Source organism: Gracilinanus agilis, chromosome 6 (assembly GCF_016433145.1).
Source record: "Gracilinanus agilis isolate LMUSP501 chromosome 6, AgileGrace, whole genome shotgun sequence".
Classification (NCBI taxonomy): domain Eukaryota; kingdom Metazoa; phylum Chordata; class Mammalia; order Didelphimorphia; family Didelphidae; genus Gracilinanus; species Gracilinanus agilis.
In genome coordinates this window covers 147,435,752-147,458,966 of record NC_058135.1, presented here as the reverse complement: position 1 = coordinate 147,458,966, position 23,215 = coordinate 147,435,752, and the positions used below count along the sequence as shown (strand labels likewise).

Here is a 23,215-nt window from a genome sequence, read left to right as displayed (position 1 = left end):
CTCCCCATCCCTTTCCCTCTCCCTCTCTCTTTCCCTCCTCTTTCTCCCTCTCTCCCCCTCCCTCTTCTCTTCCTCTCTCTCTTCTTCTTTCCCTCCATGTCTCTCTCCCTCTCCCTGTCTTCCCTCTCCTTCTCCCCTTGTCTTTCCCTCTCCTTCTCCCTCTGTCTCTATCCCTCTCTCCCTCTCTCTCTCTGTCACTCTCCTCTCCCTCTTTCTTCCCTCCCCCTCTCTTTCCCTCCCTCTCTCTCAGCTTTTTTTTTTTTGTAGCAGCAAAAAGCTGAAATAAAAGCAAATGTCCATCTATTAGACAAGAATTGAATACATTCTGATCAAAGAACGGAAGGAAGTATTATTGTTCTGTGAGGCACTGTGTGCATGAAGAAGACTTTGAGAAGAAATTTGGAGTAAAAGAAGCAGAACCAGGAATACAATGTGCACAGTGAAACCCAGGGTAAAACAACCCTGACGGACATCTCAGCTGTGAGCAAAGAAATGTCCAAGAGTTCCAACCCTACCTGAGAAGACGGAAAGCGGGGACATCAGCCCTCCTGTCTCCTCACAGAGAGGAGGTGGACCAGTGGGGTGAAATGGTAAATGGAGGGAACTTTAGATTGTAAGGTCCTTGAGGAAGCAGCTTTTACCTGGCACATAAAGAGTTACTTCGTAAACGTTTGTTGACTTGGGCTGAGGCGACAATACATTAAATGTCCAACTCACTGATTTCCTTAGATTAACTGTACTTCCTCGTTATGAGGAAGGCTGTTATTGTGCATGTTGTAGGCAGTCAGAGAGACAGTCATTAAGAGGTGATGGCAGGATTTCTTTTTAAAGAGCATCACTAAAACGCGTCTTTTCTTTAATGAAAAGCCTGGATTAGACGTTCTTCTCTTTAGATCATAGTTAGTAAAGACTGACAGGTTAGGAATGAACTTCAGATGGCCTCATTTCCCCCTCAGTAAGTCGGTATCGCAGGGCCTGGGAAGTGACACCAGTTTTGCATTCACTTTTTTAATTTTTTTAAATTGATTTATTTTTAATATTCATTTTTTTAAATGTTGAGTTCCACATTTTCTCCTGCTTTCCCGTCCTTCCCCCACCCATTGGGGAGGCAAGCAATAGGATATCAATTCTAGATCACATTCACTTTCGAAAAATTCGTTTTCCCACTTTCTGCAGAAATGCTTACTCCCGATTTGGAAAGGCCTCATTTCCCATTGTGGAGTCTGGATGGACTGTTCCCTCCTCCCTCTTCCACCTTTTCCATGCCTTCTCCCCCACCCCAGCTGGGAAAGGATCCGCTCTGAGGCTGAGCTGAGCTAGTGACCCTCGGGTGGCAAAGGGCCCAGAGTCCGGCCCCGTGTCATTTTGCTTCTCTCCCTGACACATGACACCGGCTCCTGCCCTTCTGCTGGGCGCTGCCTGCTCTGCCCAGCCTGTGAGTCACCCCGCGCCGGGCCCAGAGGTTCCAAGAAAAAGTAGCATTGTCTTCCGGCTGTAAATTATGAATTATGTTTGTGGATTTCTTTTCCTCGCTCCCTTCGTTCTCGGCTTGCTCTTGTTTTGCTGGCACCAGAAAACCCTCCCCGAGCTAGAGAGGGCTGTTTATCTCAGCTCGCTGCTATTTGCTGATATGGGGCTCATTTCGTTGCTTTGCACAGCCCCAGAAAGGAAGGAGTGTGTAATTCCCCCTGATGCTACATTAAACTTATCTGTGCTAAATATGTCTGAAACACCCAAACTGCTTTCAGACTAAGCCAAGCTCAACAAATGACTCACTCTTGGGCGCACAGGCGGGGAAAAACAACAACCAATCCACCTAATTAGGGATTTCTTGTCAGTGTTGCCCTGGAGATTTCCCTTTAAGACTGAACTTCTCTTTACCTGGAGTCTTTGGGTCCTAGAGAAAGTGGAGGGATAAGAGAGCTAAGGTGGCAGGGGGACCCGCTTCTGTGTCTCCTCTTTTTACAACGGGGGGATCAGAACGCCTTCTTTGAAGACTCTGGGAGGAAAGCATGAACTCTAGGAAAATATAGATTTATATTGGCCTTCCCAATGATAATCAAATAATTAGACCACAATATAAAGTATAGTTGAAATTCTTTTTTATTTAATTAATTAATTTATAAGATTTTTCCCATGGTTACATGATTTCCCTTCTTTCCCTTCCCTCCTCTCTCCCCCCTCCCGTAGCCAACGTGCAATTCCACGGGGTTTTACATGTATCATTGATTAAGATCTATTTCCATATTATTAATATTTGCAATAGAGTGATCATTTAGACCAGTGGTTCCCAAACTTTTTTGGCCTACTGCCCCCTTTCCAGAAAAAATATTACTTAGCCCCCCTGGAAATTAATTTTTTTTAATTTTAATAGCAATTAACAGGAAAAATGCACCTGTGGCCATCACTACTACTCTGGATCACTGCAGCACCCAGCAGGGGGCAGTAGCACCCACTTTGGGAATCTGGTTTAGAGTCTAGATCCCCAACCAAATCCCCAACGAACCATGTGATCTAGCAAATGTTTTTCTTTATAGTTGAGATTCTAGAAGGTAATAGAAATAAATATGATATGGGGTAGCATGGGCAATCTGTAGAATTTGTTAATCAGTATGTAGAGATATGGCTATAGAGATTTAACTATCTTTCTATCTGTGTGTATATTGTCTGTTTGTTGGTTTTGTCCAAGTTGTGTGTATAAACATATATGTATGTATGAACATATATACACATATGCACATATAAATGTGCAACATGCTATATATGCATAAATCTATAACTTGGACTGCATATACACAAATATAATTTTGAATATGTATGTTTAGATACACACATAACTTGGACACATAATATATAACTTGGATAAAACCATCAAAGAAATAATTCATTAGATACAGAGATGAATAGCAGGAGAGAGTTAGATTGCTTTTGAGAAACTGCAAAGTTCTTTCAATTACCCCAAACTTCTACCTGTAATTAAAACCTACTTTTTCATTTAAATTTTTATTGAAATCTTTCGGTTTTTACAACATTATCTCCCAATAGATTTTTCTCCCTCTTGCTTTTCCATAGAGCCATTCCTTGTTGGGGTTTTTTAAAGGGAGATTAAAAAAAAAGTAGGGAGAGCATTCAATAAAATAACTATCAACCAAATATGACATTGTATGTGGAAATACTGTGAATATATTGTGTGGAAACATCCATAGTCCCCTATCTCTACAAAGAAACAGGAAGACATATAATCATATCTCTTTTTTGGAACTAATTTTCTCATTATAATGCCACACCATTTCGTTCTATTTTGTGGTCATTTCCATTTATATTGTTGATATTGTTTTATATATATACATATATATATATGTACATATATATACTTCAGTTCTTTGTTACTACAAAAAAATGCTGCTGTAAATATTTAGATATTTGCAAATTGTTCCTAAAGTCTTAACATAATTTTAAGGTTTAATAATTTGCAACTGCACTAAAACTTCTAGGACACTGCAAATTAGGCCATTCTTACTGACTGACTTGGAGGGACATAAGAACTGTCTTTTTTTAATATCAGTGTTCTTCTGGTAATGTTGTTTGAAGGCAAGTCATGTAACACTAAAATCTCTAAGAAACTGGAATTTTAAATTACCCAATAAGCAATGGGATGGTGCATGGACAGTGTGAGGAGGCAATCACATATTAGAAACCAAAAATTACAAAGTAGAAGCAAAGTAAAAATGCCATCAAAAGTGGGTGCAAAAATTTATAACCTGGCCATGTAATGAGAGTAAGGTATGATCATCAGACTTGGGGTGTGGTTCCCCTGATTTCCTTTCAATGCCAAAAGAAAATGAAGAAGGTCTTTGGTGTCTCCAGCAATGGGTACATTCCCTGTGATGAACTTATTGGAGGATATGGACAAGAGTCACTAGTTATATCATTGGAAGGAATATCCACATTGTAACAATCATACAACCATTTGTGCAGTTGAGTAATAGAACAATAATTGGCATTTACATAGCATTTTAAAGTTTAAAAAATGGTTTACTTGTGTTATCTCAGTAGAGCCTGATAATGCTATGATGTTAAGTGTGATTATGCCCATTTTACAGAAGAGGAAATCAAGATTCAAAGGAGTTAACAAAAGTGGAATTGTCTAGTAGAAAAAACATTGAAGACCTGAGTTTGAATTATTATCATTATGTCACTTTGGGCAAGCATCTTAAGTCATATGACTTTGGACAATCCATTTAACTTCTCTTGCCCTCAGTTTCCCTGGGATCATAGATTTGGGGCTAAAAGTGACCCTGATATTATATAAGTCACATGCTTTCCTTTATTTTACAAAGTTGGAAACTGAGATCCACAGAGAATAAGTAAAGGTTAACATGGAGAGTAAGTGGTTGAGTCAGGATTCAAACTGAAGTTCTCTTAGAGCTACTTTGGAAAAAAATATTTTGCAAATTTTAAAGCACTATATAAATGGGTTATTATTAGGATGGTCTCCTTCTCCCATCATGGCCATGGTTGAAGAGACACTCCACTGATGCCTTTTACATCTTCTATCCATGTAAAAAACTATCCTTTAGAAAAAGACTTGTACAAAAAAACATTTATAGCCTCACATTTTGTGGTGGCAAAAAATTGGAAAATGAGAGAATGTCCTTCGATTGGGGAATGGCTGAACAAATTGTGGTATCTGTTGGTGATAGAATACTATTGTGCTCAAAGGAATAAAGAATTGGAGGAATTCCATGTGAACTGGAATGACCTCCAGGAATTGATGCAGAGTGAAAGGAGCAGAGCCAGAAGAACATTATACACAGAGACTGATACACTGTGGTACAATTGATTGTAATGGACTTCTGTACTAGCAGCAATGCAATGATCCAGAGCAAGGCTGAGGGACTTATGAGAAAGAAAACTAGCCACATTTGGAGGAAAAACTACAGGAGGAGAAACAGAAGAAAAACAACTGCTTGAACACATGGGCTGTTGGGGATATTATTGGGGATTGTAGACACTAAATGATAACTCTAGTCCAACTATCAATAATATGGAATTAGGTCTTGATCAATGATACATGTAAAACCCAGTGGAATTGTGCATCAGCTAAGGGAGGTTAGGGGGGTTGTGGGGAGAGGGAAAGAACATGAAACATGTAACTATGGGAAAATATTCAAAATAAAAATTTTAAAAATTAAAAAAAACTATCCTTTAGTTTATACCTGAAGCTTATACAAACTAGTATTGTTAGAGACTAGCCCTGCTTAAAACATCTAAATTATAGATCACAGAACAGAAGGAAATTTAGGGTTCATCTTGCCCCAAATCCTCATTCTATACATGAAGAAACTGAAGCCAAGGGGGAAATGAGTTCTTGCCTTTTGACCTCACAGTCCTTGCTTGAAAAGAGTTATTTCCATCTCTGACTTCCTTCTTGTAGGACTATAGAAATGTTGGCTCCTGAGAAGAAGGAAAGAAAGATTTACTGGGATGAGTATAGCTGTTGAGAGAAGAGGCAACACATACTGGGATGATGCCACTGGCATCACCCGTATTTCAGTAGCCTGAAGAATCTCCTCATCCACCATGCCAGACTCATGATTCCGGTCAGTCTCTCTGTTGTCTCCTGGCATTTCCACTCCCAACCTTGGGTGTGATACAGTGCTGAAAGGTGTGCTTCAGGGTGATCTTAGCATCTCCCTTTGGTCTGCCCTGATCACGCACATCAGTTCACCAAAAATAAATATCCAGTTTGTCCTATGGAGAGGCCATGTAGAAAAAGAAATGCTGCCTATAGATTCAGAAGTCTAGATTTGAATCTGATTTTGACAACTACTAGAGATGTGACTTTGGGAAAGTCAATGGACCTCTCTAATCCTGAGTATTCTCATGTGCAAAAGGGTAATAATAATTAGACCTATACTGCCCACCTTTGTAGGCTCCTACAAGGATTGGGGGGAAGCTGTGTAATATGTTTCAAGTGCTGTGGAAATCTGAAAACCCTCTGTAAATGTCAGCTACTATTATTATCACTTCTCATATGTGTTCACCCTAGGAGTGCTGTTCCACCAAACATTGCAGCAGTACGGTGGATTGACTCCATCTAGCTGGTGAGTTTGCCTTGCCATTTAATGCTAAGTATGACTCATAGGTGATGCTGATTCAACTGCATAAACAAGTCCAGACAGGGCAAGTCCAAGTCTTCACACTAAGTGCCAGACATAACTCAAAAAGGGTTGATTAATACCTACTATGTGCTCATCATTGATCTATGTAGTGTAGGGCAGGGGAAGGAGAGTAGGCAGAGGACCCAAGTGAAAAACCATCCTTAACATAGCTGTAAGAGTCATTTTCTGGAGGCATGGATCTGACCACCTCATTCCTTTGCTTAAAAATGTTCAGTAGTTCCCTATTGCCTCTAGGATAAAATGTAATCACTTCAATCTGGCATTTTAAAAATCATTCAAAATCTAGCTCTGACCTACTTTTCTGGGCTTATTTCACATCATTTTTGTTTGTTTGTTTCAGCCAATCTGGACGACTCATTCTTTCCTAACCCTAAGATTCTATCTATGACCTCTGATCATTTGCACAGGCAGTGCCTGGTCCTTGGAATGCTCTCCTTCCTTGTTTCCATTTCTTCCTTGTCTTCTTTTAAAAATCACTTCCGGTCCTTTGTGAAATCTTAGCCAATTCCAATCCTCTTCCTCCTCCTTTAGATAATGTTCTCTTTTGTCAAATCACATTTTCTGTACATACTTAGCTGGGTATGGGATCTGTACTAGCCTCTCAACAATAATCTGCTAGCCCATTTTACAGATGCAAATACAAGAAATCATAATATATGAGGTATTGAATAAAAAGCTTTGAGTCAATTTTATTATCCTTATATCATGATTTAGAGACTAGAGTCAGGCTCAGAAGAGTAAAGAGTTAAGTTAGAAATGCCAGCCATCGACAACTTTGGGGACCTTTGTTCTTTGTATGACTTCATGACCAAATGTCCAGGGGAAGAGTTTCTGAGTTCAGTTAAGGACATGTGATGAAGGTTCTTATCTCTGTGAGGACAGACCTAATGTTGGCCATGGAATGAGTCAGGAGTTCTCCTCCCTTCCCTTTCTCCTTTTTGTTTTTTCTGCCCACTTTGACCAAAGAAATGGTCAAAGATTCCTAGATTAGATCTGGGAGGGAAGATTTGCATTCTTTTCAATCTGAAGTCTTAAGAGAAATGGCTAAAGCACTGAGAAATTAGGTGACTTGCACAATGCCAATTGTGTCAAGTCTTCCTTGCTTCAAAGCCATCTCGCTATTGACAATGCCGTGCTGTCTTAACGTATACTACAAAGAATACACAAACATATATAAATATACCTGCACATATATCTATATATGTATATATATATGTGTGTGTGTGTGTGTCCAAATTTAACAATTAAATGTTTTGAATTATCTGAAATGCTGTTATTCTTCATTTACAAGAACAAACCATTTATCATCAAACCAGATTACTCCCTGGTCCTTCAGCATATTTTGTGCTCATGGTGTTCTGTCTACTGTACTTGGAACTCTCTCCCTCATTTCCGCGTATCCACATTCAACCTGAGCAACAAAACTCATGCCAAATGCTACCTCATATTTTCCTATATACAATCTCTTTTCTCTCCTAGATTTTTAGTTTCTTGAGGGCAGGGACCATATCTCACTTATTTTTGTGATTTCCTTCAACATTTATAAATTGTACTTTGCATATTAGGTTCATTAAAAATTGCTAAATATTGTTATTGAATGTTTAAACAATTAAGAAAATTCAAGTTGTAACCTTTAGGGTCACAGAGCTTAAATGGATCTTAGAGATGAAGTCATCAGATTCCCTTATTTTACTGATGAGCAAAGTGGGGCCAAGAAGCAGAAAATAATTTGTCTACGGGCACAAAAGCAGTAAATAGCAGGGTCTATATTCAAATCCAAGTCTTCTGGCCCCTAGGGTCAAAAAGGCAATAGAGAGCAGGGTCAACATCCAAATCCAAACCCCAAATTTAATGTTCTTTCTCTTACACCACTCAATGTCAAGAGTACTTGGTATTCTCAAAGGATCCAAATGATGTTCAGGAAATTCAGCACATTTATTTATGGATTGGAAACTTCTTTAAAGATTTTGACAAAATTATTCATAGAGGAAACAGAGGAATTTAGCCCCCAACCCACTTATAGACTTTTAAAGCTAAAAGAAGTTTTAGAAATCAACTATTTCCTAACCACAAGGGATAAGGCAGCCACTGACCAGATGTTCCCTGTAACCATCTTATCATCAATTCATTGTGTCAGACTGATTCTGCAAAAAGGTCTTAAATATTTTGGATGTATTCTTTCTTGTATGCTTCAAGAATGCAGCCCTTAGCAGACAGCAGCTTCTGGATGACTGTATCGTCCTGGAGGACTGTGGATTACGTTCACAGCTTGTTGACTTGAGCTCCCTAGAAGATGAGAAACATATTTTCAAGCTGTGCTTCAGGTCCCTCGTGGCCTTGAGCAGGCTGCCTGCATTGACTGAAGAGGGGCAGATATGCTGTGGTTGGGGATGAGGTCAAAGGGAACACCACTAACCTTTATCTGCCTTGCCATACTGCTGTGGTAGAGCCCGAGAAGCTTGGTGGTCTTTGGAAGGGTAACTAGACATGCTTAGTCATTGCAAGAACTCTATCCAAACCTTTGGTAAATCAGCATTTAATACAGGGGTCAGTGTGGTAGAGTCTGGAATGAGTGTTAATTATGAAACTGTTTTCTTACTTAAAAGGAGAAATTAAGTGGTTTCTTCTGCATTCTTGTTTGGAGGAAAAGACTGTTCAACGGAATGAAATTTCACAATAAGTACAGAACTTTGCTGTCCAAAAGAAGATACCACTGGGCTGTGGAGATCATAGCAAAATAGATTTAGTACTAAAAGGGACATTTGCTATTTTCTAGTACAGTGACTATTCAGAGCCATAAACCAACACCTGATATTACCCAGCAAGGTGTAAAAGAAGGATCTGGACTCAGATGATGAGATTTGAACCTGGCTTCCAATCTTCACTTAAGGGTTTACTACCTGTGTGGCTTTGGGCAAGTAGCTCAGACTGCAATTCCTCATTGGTAAAGTAAAGGGCTTGGACTTCTGTTGTTGTTTTTCGTGTCTGACTCTTCATGACTCCATTTAGGATTTTCTTGGCAAAGATATTGGAGTGGTTCACCATTTCCTTCTTCAGCTCACTTCATAAATAAAGAAACTGAGGCAAAAAGGATTAAGTGACTTGTCCAGGGTCACATAGCAAGTGTTTGAGGCCTGATTTGAACTTGAGGCCTGATTGGAATCTTCCTGATTCCAGGCCCAGCATTCTAACCATTGCTTCTACCTGGTTTCCCTAGATTAGCTGACTTCTAAGCTCCCTTCCAATTCAAAAACTATGATCCATCCCAGCAAGTTTTCTTTGAAAGAAGTATCTTTTTTTTTATATTAGCCAAGAGCCAAGTCATCAATTGGCAACCAATAAATGTTTGTCCAGAGGGAAGAATTATTACAATATCTAATTGCCCTTGGAACACCAGAAATAAAATTTTACATTGTCACATCTGAGGTAACGGAAAACTCTGATGAATTGTCTAAATTCTCTTTCCATGTTGGAATTTTGTTAATTGATATCCCCTGAATGGGCTGAGACTGGGAAATTTCTGTTGTTTGTATAGAGATTATCATTGTGATGGTACTGGCTGGTCTGAAATTTGACCTCTGAAATTCTCCACAACTCTATTATTTATTTATTAGGATTTAAAGCCACCTCCTGGAAGGAGGACAGTATTTCTCATTTAAGTACCCAAAACTTTTTTCTTTCTGGCTTCATTGATACCTTCTCAACTCATACTTGGCCTGGGAGCTTAATCTACATACACTCTCCATTGCAACAAAATGAAGTCTTCTCAGAGAAGTCAATGAATTAGTAAACTGGATAGCTTAGAAGGATGTTGGCCAAAATCTTAACAAAGTGAATGGTGTGATCTCAGGGTTATTTTTTCATCAAAGTATTGAGAATCTCACTGTTTTTTTGTTGTTTTTTTTTCAGTGACATTTTCATATCAGGTGCTCATTGAAGATATTCTCCCTTATTTTCTACTAGAGGCAGCATTGCATAAAGGACAGAATCTTGAGTTCATAGTCAGGAAGACTTGTGTTCAAATGTCACCTTTAACAAGACTTGCTAGATGATGACCCTGGACAAGTCATTTAACCTCTACGCACCCCCAAGTGGCTGCCTAAAATTTATCTACTAAGTCAAAGGTAGGTTGCAATCTACATTGAGGAAGTCAGGTTCCCATATTGAAAACTCCCTACTTTAGCAAAATCATAGATCCTGCCTGCATTCATCGCATTATCCCCAATGGAGTGTGATACATACTCTTGTGTGTTTTATTCTGAACACTCTGGAATCATCCCTTCCAGTATCCTCCCACCAGTGCTCAGAGGAAGCATAGTTTTGGGCCATCAGCCCAGAGTTGCTTATATTTCATTTGAAATTTAAGGGGGGAAAATGCAAATGACATAGCAGAAGCTAAGGATTTCAGACCAACCCTGAGATTAGATTAGATTAGATTAGATTAGATTAGATTAGATCAGATCAGATCAGATCAGGTTAGAAAGAAACTAGAAGGAAAATTCTAATCCCTCATTCTCTCCGCTTTCTGGGACAATTTAATCCCTTTACTTTGTCCCTGCTACTAAACTATATTTAATCATAAAAATATCAACAGTTACCATCTATAAATTAATGAATACAATAGCTTAAGATTACTGGATTATCATTATCAGCGAAGGAATCAGTTATCAATCTGCTCTGAGAAGACTGACACAATTTGTAGTTCTTTCAACTTTAAGTGAACCTCAACCAGATAGAGATTCAAAGGAATGTAAGTGGGAAGGAGAAGTGAGGAAATTGAGTTCCACAGAGGTAAAATAACTACCCTAAGTCACAGATCCTAAGTGACAAGGTCAGATTTGAATCCGAATATTCTGACTTCAACTATAGCACTCTATTTTTAACTTTATGCAGACTAACTAGAGGTCAAGAATTTAGTTACCTTATAAATCACTTCTAGCAGACAGATAAACAAAGAGGTTTTGTTTAAGCCTCTAAGCTTCTACAAGAAATTTGATTGTCATTCTGAGAAGTGGGTAACAGCCAGCTTGGGCAAAATCAAGAGAAAGTCTGACAGTCAGGATCCAAACCTTTGATCACTCACTCCTTTTTTTAATAGTGCCTTCCTTTACACCTTCCCCCTGGCCCAAGTCCCACCCCATTGTTACTGTGTTTGCATTTTATATTTACTTATCTATCTTCCTGGGGTTTGTTCCCCAGTAGAAATTAAGCTGCTTGAAGGCAGGGGGTCCTTCATCCTTGTCTAACTGAATGAATGCCCACAGGGCAGACAAGCTAGCCTAGCTGAAGTAGTATGACACGTTAATTAAATGACAGCATGTACCAGGCAACTCAGATAGCTGTTACTATCTTGACCACTACCTTCTCCTCAGAACTTCATGATATTCCTGAACCCTGAGTCCAAGCCTAGGAATAGCAGTTTCTCAGAATACAGACCCTGATGGCTGATTGAATCACACAGACATTATAAAGGGGAGCTTGTCACTAAAGTTGTGGTCATTATCCCAGCTCAATTGTGTATGGCTAAAGTGTTATCAACTATGCATTGAGTGAAAGAAATACTTCATGATTAGCTAAAGTATAAGTAGATTCGATCCAATATGTTTGTAGCTCAGGTTTCAACAAGCCCCAAATATTTTCCCCAACATTTTTTGTTAAGGTACCATCCACAGCAATGGAAATGAGAGAGTAGCTAAAGAACTTAGCTGTCAAAAAGGACCAGACAGGACTGTAGTGAAAGGTCATTGTCACACTGAGTAGGGCATTTACAACTGATGTTCTGATCTACTTTTGGCACCATGCCCAAGTGGCATTCCAGGGCACTATGCTGGGCAGTCACTCAAGAGAAGTCTAGCAGATAGAGAAATGGGCAGTAAACTGACTGTGGAGATTTTGAATGATTGTCACTCTGCCTGTGACACAGAAGTGAACATCTGAAGTTCAGAGCCGAGATATTTCATGGAGAGTGAGTTCACAGTGTGACTTCACAGGACCTCAGATGTGGGACAACACAAGGTGATGCTAGAGACCTCTGAGAGGACCCTCAGCAATCTTCTGGCTCCAGAATTCCTCTAGTGATCATCTAGGAAGTTATAGATACACTTGCTTCTAAAGACAGAGTGGGGTCCTCACTGTGCCATTAGTTGAAATCACTTATTTTATGACTATGTTTGTTGTTTTTTAAACTGGAACTTTAATTTCACTCATATAAGAAGCTCCTAATGAGGGAACTCCTTCTAATATAGATCAGCAACTGCACTGCAGTCTTAGAAAGTTGCCTGGAGGCAGTTAAAAGTTAAATGATTTATCTGTGGTGACACAATCAGTCTGAGTCAGAGTTGGGACTTGAACCCACTAGAAAGAACTAATCAACTTTCAATCCCCTTTTGCCACTTACTTATAATATTGGAGTGACTACCTAATAACTTTCCTGTCCAGGTAGAGAGTTTATGGGAGGGACTGGACTCCTGGCAAAAGTAAAATTGTGAACTGAGTTGGGAGTTCAATTCACCTACTACGAGGGAGTTTTAAAATACTTCTTCATTCTGATTTTATAGAGTAAATGTTTGCTGGGCTACCATGTGAAAGTGTCTTCTTTCTGAGCCACATGAATTTTAGAAAAAGGGAAGAATTTCAATGGGATACAAGAGAAATGCAATCTAATCATGATAAATTTATGAAATATTATGTGATGATCATTTTACCAAATCACAGAATTTGAGAATGGAAAGGGACGTCAATGGCTGTCTAGTTGGACCTATATTCAAAAGGAATCACCATTATAACATGCCTAATAAGTGATCATTGAGACATTACAAGACCTTCAAGGACTGAGACTCTGCTACTTCTAGAGGCAGCCCATGTTATGGGCCATATGGTGCTTCTGGATTGGGCCTGATAGAGAGATGGCCCAAGGTCCTCAGATGGTATAAGGACCTAAACTGAGAAAGGATGGGAAGCCTAAGTGAGCACCAAGGTTGAGGTAGTGACCATCTGGTCCCACAAATATTTGCAGCTCAGCTGAGCACCAGTTCTCACATACAGTGCCCAAGACTAAGTGCCTAAGTGAGAAGCTGTGAACTAAATCACACAGCTTCTCTGGTTACTTGTCTTGGGGTTGAGTTAATGGATAGATGTTAATGGGGAGGATAGATGTTGATAATAATTGGATAACGCTATGACTGTGACTTAACTAAAGTATTCCCCTTCCCTTTAGATGCAAGACTATGAGACTGATCTTTAGGATAATAACAGCCTTCACCTAAATAAGTTTTAAGGATTTAATTATAATAAACTCAGGGGAAGGATCAGGGTTGAAGAAGAAGGTGTTGGGAATCTATACTAGACTATAGATGATCGAGTTGGATGGTCAATTGATAATCAGGTTGGTTCTGTTAGCTGGAGAGATTCCTCTCCCTCTTTGGCCCTGACCAGGCAGTGTGAGTTTGATGATGTCCTTCTTGATAACCAAGTAGTTGGTATAGAATAGATCTTACAGCTCTATTCAGCAGTTGATAATGTGGTAATCAATGAAAACAGGATACAGGTAACTTGAGCCGGTTGATTGGCCTACCCACCCACCACCCGGAGTCCCTTTCTCACAACTGAGAGACTGTTTGATTCAGCTTCTGCCTTTTTATAGTGCTGGCAGCAACTGCCTTTTGCCCCTTGGCTCATGGCATCTGGGTAAGTTCCAAATTCTAAACTGTTGGTTGTCACTCATCCTGCTCTCCATTTTCTTATCAGAAATTGATATTACACCCAATCCCCTTTTTGAACACCTCTGATCATTAGGAAGTTTTTCCTGATAGCAAGCCTAAATTGGCTCCTTTGTAAATTCCACCTGTTCATTGCTCTTGGTTTCATCCTTTCAGGTCAAGCAGACTAAGTCTAATCCCTCTTCCACATGACAGCCCTTAAAATGTTCTAATGCCTCTCTCGAGTCTTCTCCAGGTTCAACATGCCCAGTTCCTTCAATTAATCCTCATGTGGCACTGACTCAAGGCCAATGAAGATAAAAACTTGAACCAAAGCACCAAGAAAACTTCTTACACTTGGCCTCACCAACAGTGTACCTTTACATATGGGGTCTCTCATCCCACACCCTTGTTTTCAGAGACTATCATCTAAAGTGCATTTTGGAGATTTTCTCGCTTTTAGTTGAAAGTCCACTCAAGAAACATGGGGAAATTTATGCACTATTGTTTGCTTTCAATATCTATGACACTAAGGCTACCTCTGACTTCTAACCATCTAACTATTTCAATGCAGTAAGATTTTGTTAAATTTCTCTTTAGGCCTGGAAGAAATTCTAAGTTTATTTGGAGAGTGCATCAGACAAACCCTTGGGATTTCTCTGAGGCCAATGACCTGAGTTCCTCATTGTGCACTTTGGATAAAGTCCCTTCACATCTCTGAACTCAACTTTCCTTACCTATTTAAATTAAAGAGGCCAGATGTGATTATTTCTATGGTCATTTCTTTGGCATTTGATGTCAATATGGTCATATTAACAAAGGCACCTTGAATCAGCTATTTGGGACTCACTAGAAGTTCTCAGTGTCTCGAGGGTCTCAAGGATCAACTGACATCATTTTTCCTAGAACATTGGTCTTAAGGACCATCTCCTTTCAGTGACTATTTTCTACTCTAAATTTTGGGTCAGTCTCTAAGATGGATAAAGACTGCTACTGTACACCCCAGAAACAATGGCAATGACAGCCACACAGAATGTGTTTAATGCATTTTAGTGGTAATGGAATTCCTGGGGGAGGAGTGTGAAGGGAGAAATTCCATTCTGATTAATTCACTTTTTCCAGGATGTTACATTTAGCTGTGAAGCAATTGCAGTTGCTATTTAGAATCAAGATGCTAGACACACACACACACACACACACACACACACACACACACACACACCATACTATAGTAGATAGAATGCTAGATATCAAGTCAGAAATACGTGGTTTCAAGTTCTCTACCTTCAACACTATTTGCTATATAATGAGGCACTTAACTAACCCCTCTAAACTTCAAGAAACGCTCTATGAGTAGAAGTCATGGGTGGGTTGTGTTGGTGGAGGTTATCCCCACACTGCAAATTTCCACACCAAAAAAAAATCACAGATTCTTGATGCATTACTGTACTAGATCCATACAATCCCACATGTCTTGAATTTAATTACATGCCCTTCCAAAGAAGAGAATGTCTGACTCTAAAATATTAAAAGACAACCTTTTCAGACCACAGGCAAGACAAATACATTTATGTAACTTGAATAAATCAAGTGTTGAAATGATTTGCTTCACTTCTGGTTACCTTACCCCAATGTTATCTTAAATAACTGGTAAAAAACAAAACAAAACCACAGTACTGGTGGTATAAGGCATAACTAACTGTATATCCAAATATTTCCTCAGGCTCAGTGCTTTACTGGGAGGAGATATTGTTTTGAGAGTTGGGATTTGGCTAGCTATGTGATAATACCAGAAGCATGTAGTAACTGATGGGATGCCAGTGCTCTGAGATAAAGATGCTTACTGTTGGACTAGAAACCATCATTATTTCTAGTTAGCAACCATTGAACTAGGTAAGATCGTCACTGTATCCACAGACAGGGCTTCGTATTACATGCCTTAACTAGTAAGCAGGTATACTAGAGGTCTCTGCATCAACATGATTATTCAGCTAGCTCACAATTTCTCACTGATGACTTTCACTAAGCAATTGCTTGGATAAAGAGGCCCCAAGGCACCTCGGGTTCTAGATTCAGACTAAATGAATACTCCTAGACTACACTAGTTAGTCCTAGTTATGTCTTATTGATAATCAATAGGACCTAGGATGATCAAAGGACCTAAGAATCAAGGATACATGATGAAAAGTGGGACTGGATAGCAGTTTCAGCTGCACATGGCTCCCCTTGCATCTCAGTCTTCCACAGAGATTCATAGTGAGTTCTGATAGCAGCAGCCTATATGAATAGTGAGTGTATTACCAGGTCAGAAGAACTCAGTGACCTTCTCCCATTTCCCTCCTCACAGACTGATTTTATTCACCCAAATGCTGCTTGCCACATCAGCGCAGGGATCACTCCACCAATTGTCACATCCAAATATATGACTCAGAGCTGTATGTCTCTGAACTCTCTCCCTCCTCTAATTTATAATCTTGTTTTCCACATAGTTCATTTTCTACTGTGATGTTTTTCTAGGGGTATTTCTTTATCCTGATTCTATTTCAATAACTGTGTCTTAGTGGGAGGGCACAGCAGGGTATGGTCAAAATCTACTGTGAAGCCAGAAACTTTAAATCTCTGATTTGGATTCTCCTTCTCACCCTGAATAAGCAGGTGCTACTTTCCTGTGGCAGTTTGGGGATTTCTTATAAAGATTTTGATAAATCGTACTTACTAGGAATACTTTTTTCATCCTAAGAATTGTATCTGTTTGATATATTCAGAGAACTGAAAAATAATTTATAAGCTGTGTAAATAGAATTAGCTCGCGCCCATTAATAGTCAAAAATCTACTCAACCCAGGCGTGCTAATGATGTCACTCCCACCTCCCTTAGTGGGGAGGGGAGACGAGTTACCCACACGTGACAATAAGTAACAAATCAAGAATAAGGGACTGCCCTTTGGGCAGTCCAAATCAATGTAGAAACTGCCATTTGTCCATTTGAATTAGAGGTGGACCACAGGAAGTGATGAAAGACACGATCTCTTTAAGTAAGTTAGTGAACTTCCTGTGCGGGAGTTGCCGTCTGGAACTGGAAGAAGAAGCATCTCCTGAGACCACAGACAGCTTACACTCTGTATTGTCACATGGGTAAGTTAGGCTGACTTCCTTGGCCTAGCTGGGCCAATTCTAAACTCTGCCTATCTGGCTGTTGGGCCCTGTGGCTTACAGCTTCATTTATTTAGCCTTCTAACCTCCCTTTTCTCTTTATCCCTACTTTTACCTACCTGATTGTAAATAAATTCTTCAACCCGATGCTGACTTGGGTCTGATTTAATTACGGAATCAACCTAATTGTTGATTCCTGGCGGCCACATATTTTTAATATATACCTATAATACCTAAATTTTAATCCTTACAAAGCACATGTTTAAGAATCTATGCTTTGTGCCTGAATCAACTCATATGCTTCCCTTTTAGGGAGCATATGTCTAAAAAACAAAGAAACACTGAAGATATTAAATAGTGTACAGCAGAGATGTCAAACTCATTGCCTGCTGGGCAAAACTCCTGAGCAGGCCCAAACCAGATCAAAAAATAATTTGGAAATGTTTAACAAAATGAAAAAATATATATATATTTTATATATATGTAACACAACATGAACAATGTTCATTTGTAGTTTCCTAAGTCACTTGTGATCTCTAGGGATCCTTTTTTTTAATTTGACACCACTGGTGTATAGAAATATAAACTCATTTTTTCTTTGAATACATATTTAAGAATCTAAAGAAATATAACACAAAGGAATGAATAGTCCCCACTTCAGTAAGAGGCATGAAACTATAGGTTCACAAATTCTTAGAGTTAAAAGAAGTCTCAAATGTCACCCGTGTGCTAACCTAGAGGGTCTAGATGTCGGCCACTGACCAGAAACTCCTCTTGAGTGAACTCTTAGTTCACTCACTGCCTGTAGTCCAGGCAGGACATGAATCAACATGATGAGCTACCAGAATTTCCTCTTACAGGTACATATGAGAGATGCAGCCAAAAATCACAGATCATGAGTCAAAGGCAGAGGAGACAGAGAGCAAGGTTACATATCTATGAGCTAGAATAAGCTATTGTGAAGGGCAGAGGTCATTGAGCTAAGTCTGGGTACCAGCAGGGACAGCTGCTCTGCAATGGAATGGGCAAAGCATAGAGTTGACATTTTAGATCTCAAAACAGACCAAGTTGCCTAAGAGTCTGAGACATTTTCTCTAATCATCCAATTGTGCCATAGGCTCCACCTTTATGGGTCATCTGGTCCCATTCTCATGTCTGTGTGGGTATGAGGATATAGATTTTCCCACTGTTGTCACCTCAGTATGCATTTTCTAAACTATCCATGGAACTCTGGTCTCGAGGGATATGGATGGGGGCTCAAGGGAAAACATTTAACATAAAGTTGCATAATTCAAAATTTCATTATGTCAAGGATTTATGATTTCATCAGTGTGCTATCCCATTCACTGATGATCAAAGTCCCTTTATAACTAAATAGATAAATGGTCTCTGATAATTACTGTGGCCAAAAATCTGCTGATCGTTGGCCATCCTGGGGATGAGGCTCTTTGATTCAACTCAGCTACTCATCTCTTTAGAGAGCTAGCTGCCTAGAGCAGTGGGATGTGACTTGCTTAGGATCTTAGAGAAATAATATGTCAGAGGGAGGAGTAAAACCCAAATCTTCCTAACTCCAAGCCCTGCTCTCTTTTTTTACTAAATCATATTGCGCATCTCCCCTATTCCGATTCTTCAAAAAAAGAAATAAATTCTTTCCCATCCTTCTAAATTTAAGGCCAAATTCTCAGGAGATGGTTGACCTGGGTAGAAATTCTGTGAGTTGTAATTCAAAGATTATGTGTGAAAGTTTTTTTAGTGGTTATGGTCTTTGTGTTCATAAAAACTCAGTTTGTTTGGAAAGTAAAGTTCAATGTAAACTCTTGAGAAGGATAGAACTAGATAACTAGTTTATACTATAGAACATCTTGCCCATTGATGGTACTTCCTTAAATGCTAAAAATAACCATGACTCTCATGGACTTTAACCCACATGAGTAAAAGTTGATATTTTTCTAAAGAGAAGGTAAGACACATAACCAGAACCTTCTAACAATCCACATAAAAATCATACTAATATGGCTTCTCTGGCATCCTTCAAGTCTCAGTTTATAATGACAAGCCACATTTCCAAAGAATTAAGGCTAACACACACAATATATTTTTTGCCAGAGAGGTGAGACATTTTTAAAAATATAGAAATATATACATATATATTACATATACACATATACACATATGCATATACATGTATATATCTTGATGAGGCCAATATGGAATTTTTTTCCCTGGATTCTGCATATTTATTAAGAGGGTTTTCTTCTTTTCTTTTTTCCCTCCATCATTCAATTGGGAAGAGGATAAGGGAAAGGAAAGTTAATAAATGCTTGTGTAACCTTTGCCTCAAAGGGCTAATTGTTTGGGACTTTATCCTCATTAGTGGAGATTGATTACTCAATGCCCTCCCCTTAGTGAGAGGGCAGACTAAAGTTCATGAGTGTGAGAGAGGAGAGAGATATGAGGCCCTTCCAATTTCCAGCTTTGAAAGAGAAGAGGTATAATTCCAACCTCTCTTCAAGTCCATAAAGGTAGACACACTGGGGGGAAAAGTCAACATTTAGAACTTTAATAATGTCCATATTCCAAACTTGCTACACTAAACCCTTAACAGAATTTCTTTTGAGTGAAATCCAGGACTCTCCTGATTGAGCTGAGTTATCTCACTCCCAATGGGAAACCTCCTTTAATCCATACTATCTGGTATTTATTCTCCTATATATTTTGCTATCAACTCGAATCTGTTTGTTATTCACATTTTCATGTGTATTCATTGTAGAACTGGAGGAAGTCAAACCTTGCATATACAGTTTGGTGACTTCCTTTCTCCTTTAAGGAACAGCTATTTGGAGCTCAGCATGAACCTAGAAAGTATTTCTCTTCTTGCAGACAAATGATATTTAAGAGAGCAGATAGATATAATTCTGGCCTGGTACTTCCTTTCTCTGAAAGAAGCAGAGTGGGCAGCTTCTGGCCCCAAACTCTTGCTTCTCCTCCTTGAAAGATTCAAAGTCTACCTTGGAGAAGGCGAAGGGACAAGACACTAGAGATGTCATTTCTTGACTTTTTGCAAGCCTAAACAGACCTATGTGTAAATAAATAACGTAAATGAACCAAAACAAAATACTCCTCATATACCACCTTACACTGGGGGTAGGGATGGGGGAGAAATGAGGGGAGATGGAGATGGAGAGAGAGAGAGACAGAGAGAGACAGAGAGAACTTTCAGGAAGCCTTTTCTGTTCATGTCTTCCCTCCTGAGATTATTTTCCATTTATTTTGCATGAATCTTATATGTACTGTGAAAGGAAATTATCCTCCTTTGTTTATTTTAACTTAATCAATCAAGAACTTGGAATGCCCCTCCTTTCACAGTGAGTCAAACATTTGGAGAACCTTTTACTAGAAAAGGAAGTTTACACCCTCAATGATTGGAAGTGGATCCCACAAGCACTGCCTCCCCCCACCCCCTCCCACAGTGCCAGGCAAATTAAGAAACTATAATTGGTTCCTGAAATGTGATAAACCAGCCTACAGTGAAAGGAAGTAGAAACCAGAGAGATAGGAAGTGAAGTGGAAAAAGGGTTATAAAAGGTGAGACTAGATAGCTGAACATTCATTCAGTGTTAGATTTGTTCTGGGTTGGAGTTTTCTCTGTTGGAGGGATTCTGCTGTATTGGTGTCTCTGTGATGGATTTCATTTGGCTTTGGAGATTGATTCTATGCTGGTAAGACTCTTGCTGAAAAGATTACCATGATTCCTGGTTGGAGATCAGGACCTGAGGGAGCCTTTGTCAGAGTTGAGCTGAATTCCTGGGGCTTGGCAATTATAGGGTATTTAGCTAGGCAATATTTTCTACCACCTTCCTATATTTCCCTCTTTACTATCTCTACCTTGCTGTAATAAAGTTACTAAAGCTACTAACATATAGTTAAATTTTTAATTATTATAAATAGCAACCACAACTTTTTATAACTCTTAATTTGACCAAAACCAATTTTAACTCTTACAATTTCTAGTTATTTACATCTTTTCTTCCCCAATTAGAATGTAAGTTCTACAAGGGCAAGTTCTATTTTTGCCTTTCTTTTTTTCCAGGAGCACATCACAGTTCTTGATATATTTTTTCTTGATATGTTTTAAGTGCTTAATAAATTCTTGTCAAATGACTAATTGGTATACTCATTATTTCTTCATTACAAAGTCACTCTTTAATTTCTTGCTTCCATCCCAACAATTTCTGTGAAACAGTATTATTAAATGTTACCACAGATCACCAAATACAATAAATTTTCCTCACTGCTCATCCTCATTGGCTATCTTAAGCCCTTGACACTGTTGATCACATCTCCTTGATATCCTTCTTTGGGTTTTGTTATATTGGATTTCTGGGACAAGATGGACACCCACCTTTGAGTGACAAGACCGGCAGTTGAAGCCCTCGGAATGTGCCCAGGTGCCGTGAGCCAGGGCAAAAGTCAGTTGGAGCCAACCCTATAAATACCCACCAGGCACAGCACAAGAAGGCTCAGTCTGGAGCAGAACTTGGAAGGTGGGAGGTCGAGTGGGAGGGTAGGCCTGTACCTGCAACCCAACTTGCCTTACTGAGAGAGCTAGAGAGCATCATTGTCAATAGAGCTGAGAGAGAACAGTGATACTGTTATTCAAAGATCAATAGCCTTCCCTAATCTTTGGCTTGGCTCTGGTCAAGTCAGGCCAGAGTTATTGAGAGGATGAAGAACCTCCAGTCTCTACCTGACCTAGCAATCTACATAGTTTGATCATTAATCTAGACTATTAGCAATAAGGTTCCCAAATCCTCCATCCTTACCCTTGTTCCTAACCCCATCTAACTAGACTTAAATATAGTGTTTTGTTTCAAAGTGCCTTTCCTGAGTGGTGATTATATCCATAGCCCTTGGGAAGGGGAGTCAATCATGAAGTCAGATCCAACAGTGTTATCTGATCAGTGCACCAATAGCCCTTATCAATAATCATTCCAACCCCAGGTTGAGGAAGTAGAGAAGTGAACCACACATACAACTTCTCAATGGTTCCCTGACTGGGCAACTGTTATAAGGGATAGTTGACAGGCTCAGTTTAGCAAACCTGTCAGGAGAGGAGAGGCATAGCTTTTCTGCCAGCAGCACCTACACAGAGGCCTGTGGGTGAGAGTGTGCTCTCTCTCTCCCATCAAATCCAGTACAACCTTTCAAGCCTCATAATAATATCATCCTTTATAACAGTTTCCAAGACTACAATTTTCATATTCTTCTGGACATCCCAGTCAAAGAAAAAGAGAAGGAAGAGCATCAGAAGTAAGAAAAGAAAAATGATAAGACTGGAGAGGGAAAAAAAGAGGAAGTTGAAGATAAAAGTTCTCCTTGTGGGCCTGAAAGCTGCAATGAGAATATCATGGTCCTTCTGGGGCAGTTAAAGCCTGAAATCAAAATGTCAAACTTGGTCTCCATGTGGATGCAATTACAAATTCCCCAAATTGAGGATGAAAACAACTTTGGAGTAGCTGTCCAGAAGAATGTAAGCTGGATGACTTTCACATCTGGATCTCAAAGTATTTCTCTAAAATGGGTTGTGCAGTGGCTAAAGCAGCAAAGCAGCCACATGTAGGTGCCTACCAACAGCTGGTTAATGAACTGGATGGAGCACAATATGGAGAGGTATGATGATGCTAGTGGAGATGTGAAATACTTACGATCTGTTATAAGACATCATCCTGAAGAACTCTGAGAAGTTCAAGAAACCTAGAGGAGATATGAAGTGAAGAACTTGCTGGAAAACAGAGCCTGCCTCTTTTCTCCATCAATATGAGTAATGTAGCATAAGATTCCACTCCTTCGCAAAGATTATTTCTCTTGTTACAGTCCAGCTTCCATCTAGAACTTCCTTTGTTATCCATGTTTTTGTCTTCTAGGTATAAGTAAATTTTGACGTACCAAAAAAAAAAAAAAAAAAAAAAAAAAAGGAAAGAAACAGACATACCATAAACAAATTAGGGGAGCACAAAATAGTTCACCTATCACACCTATGGATAAGGGAAGAATTTATGTCCAAATAAGACAGAAAAAACATCACAAGATGTAAAAAAATCTATAACATTGACTACGTTAAATTTAAAAAGTTTTGCGCAAGCAACATTAAAAGACAAACAACAAACTGGGATTGGGG

At 39.2% G+C, this 23,215-nt stretch overlaps 1 pseudogene; it reads left to right on the top strand.

Annotated features, from left to right (window-relative positions):
- The first annotated feature begins 1,384 nt into the window (after nt 1–1,384).
- On the top strand, nt 1,385–22,811 carry LOC123252378 (annotated as a pseudogene).
- The last annotated feature ends 404 nt before the right edge of the window (nt 22,812–23,215 follow it).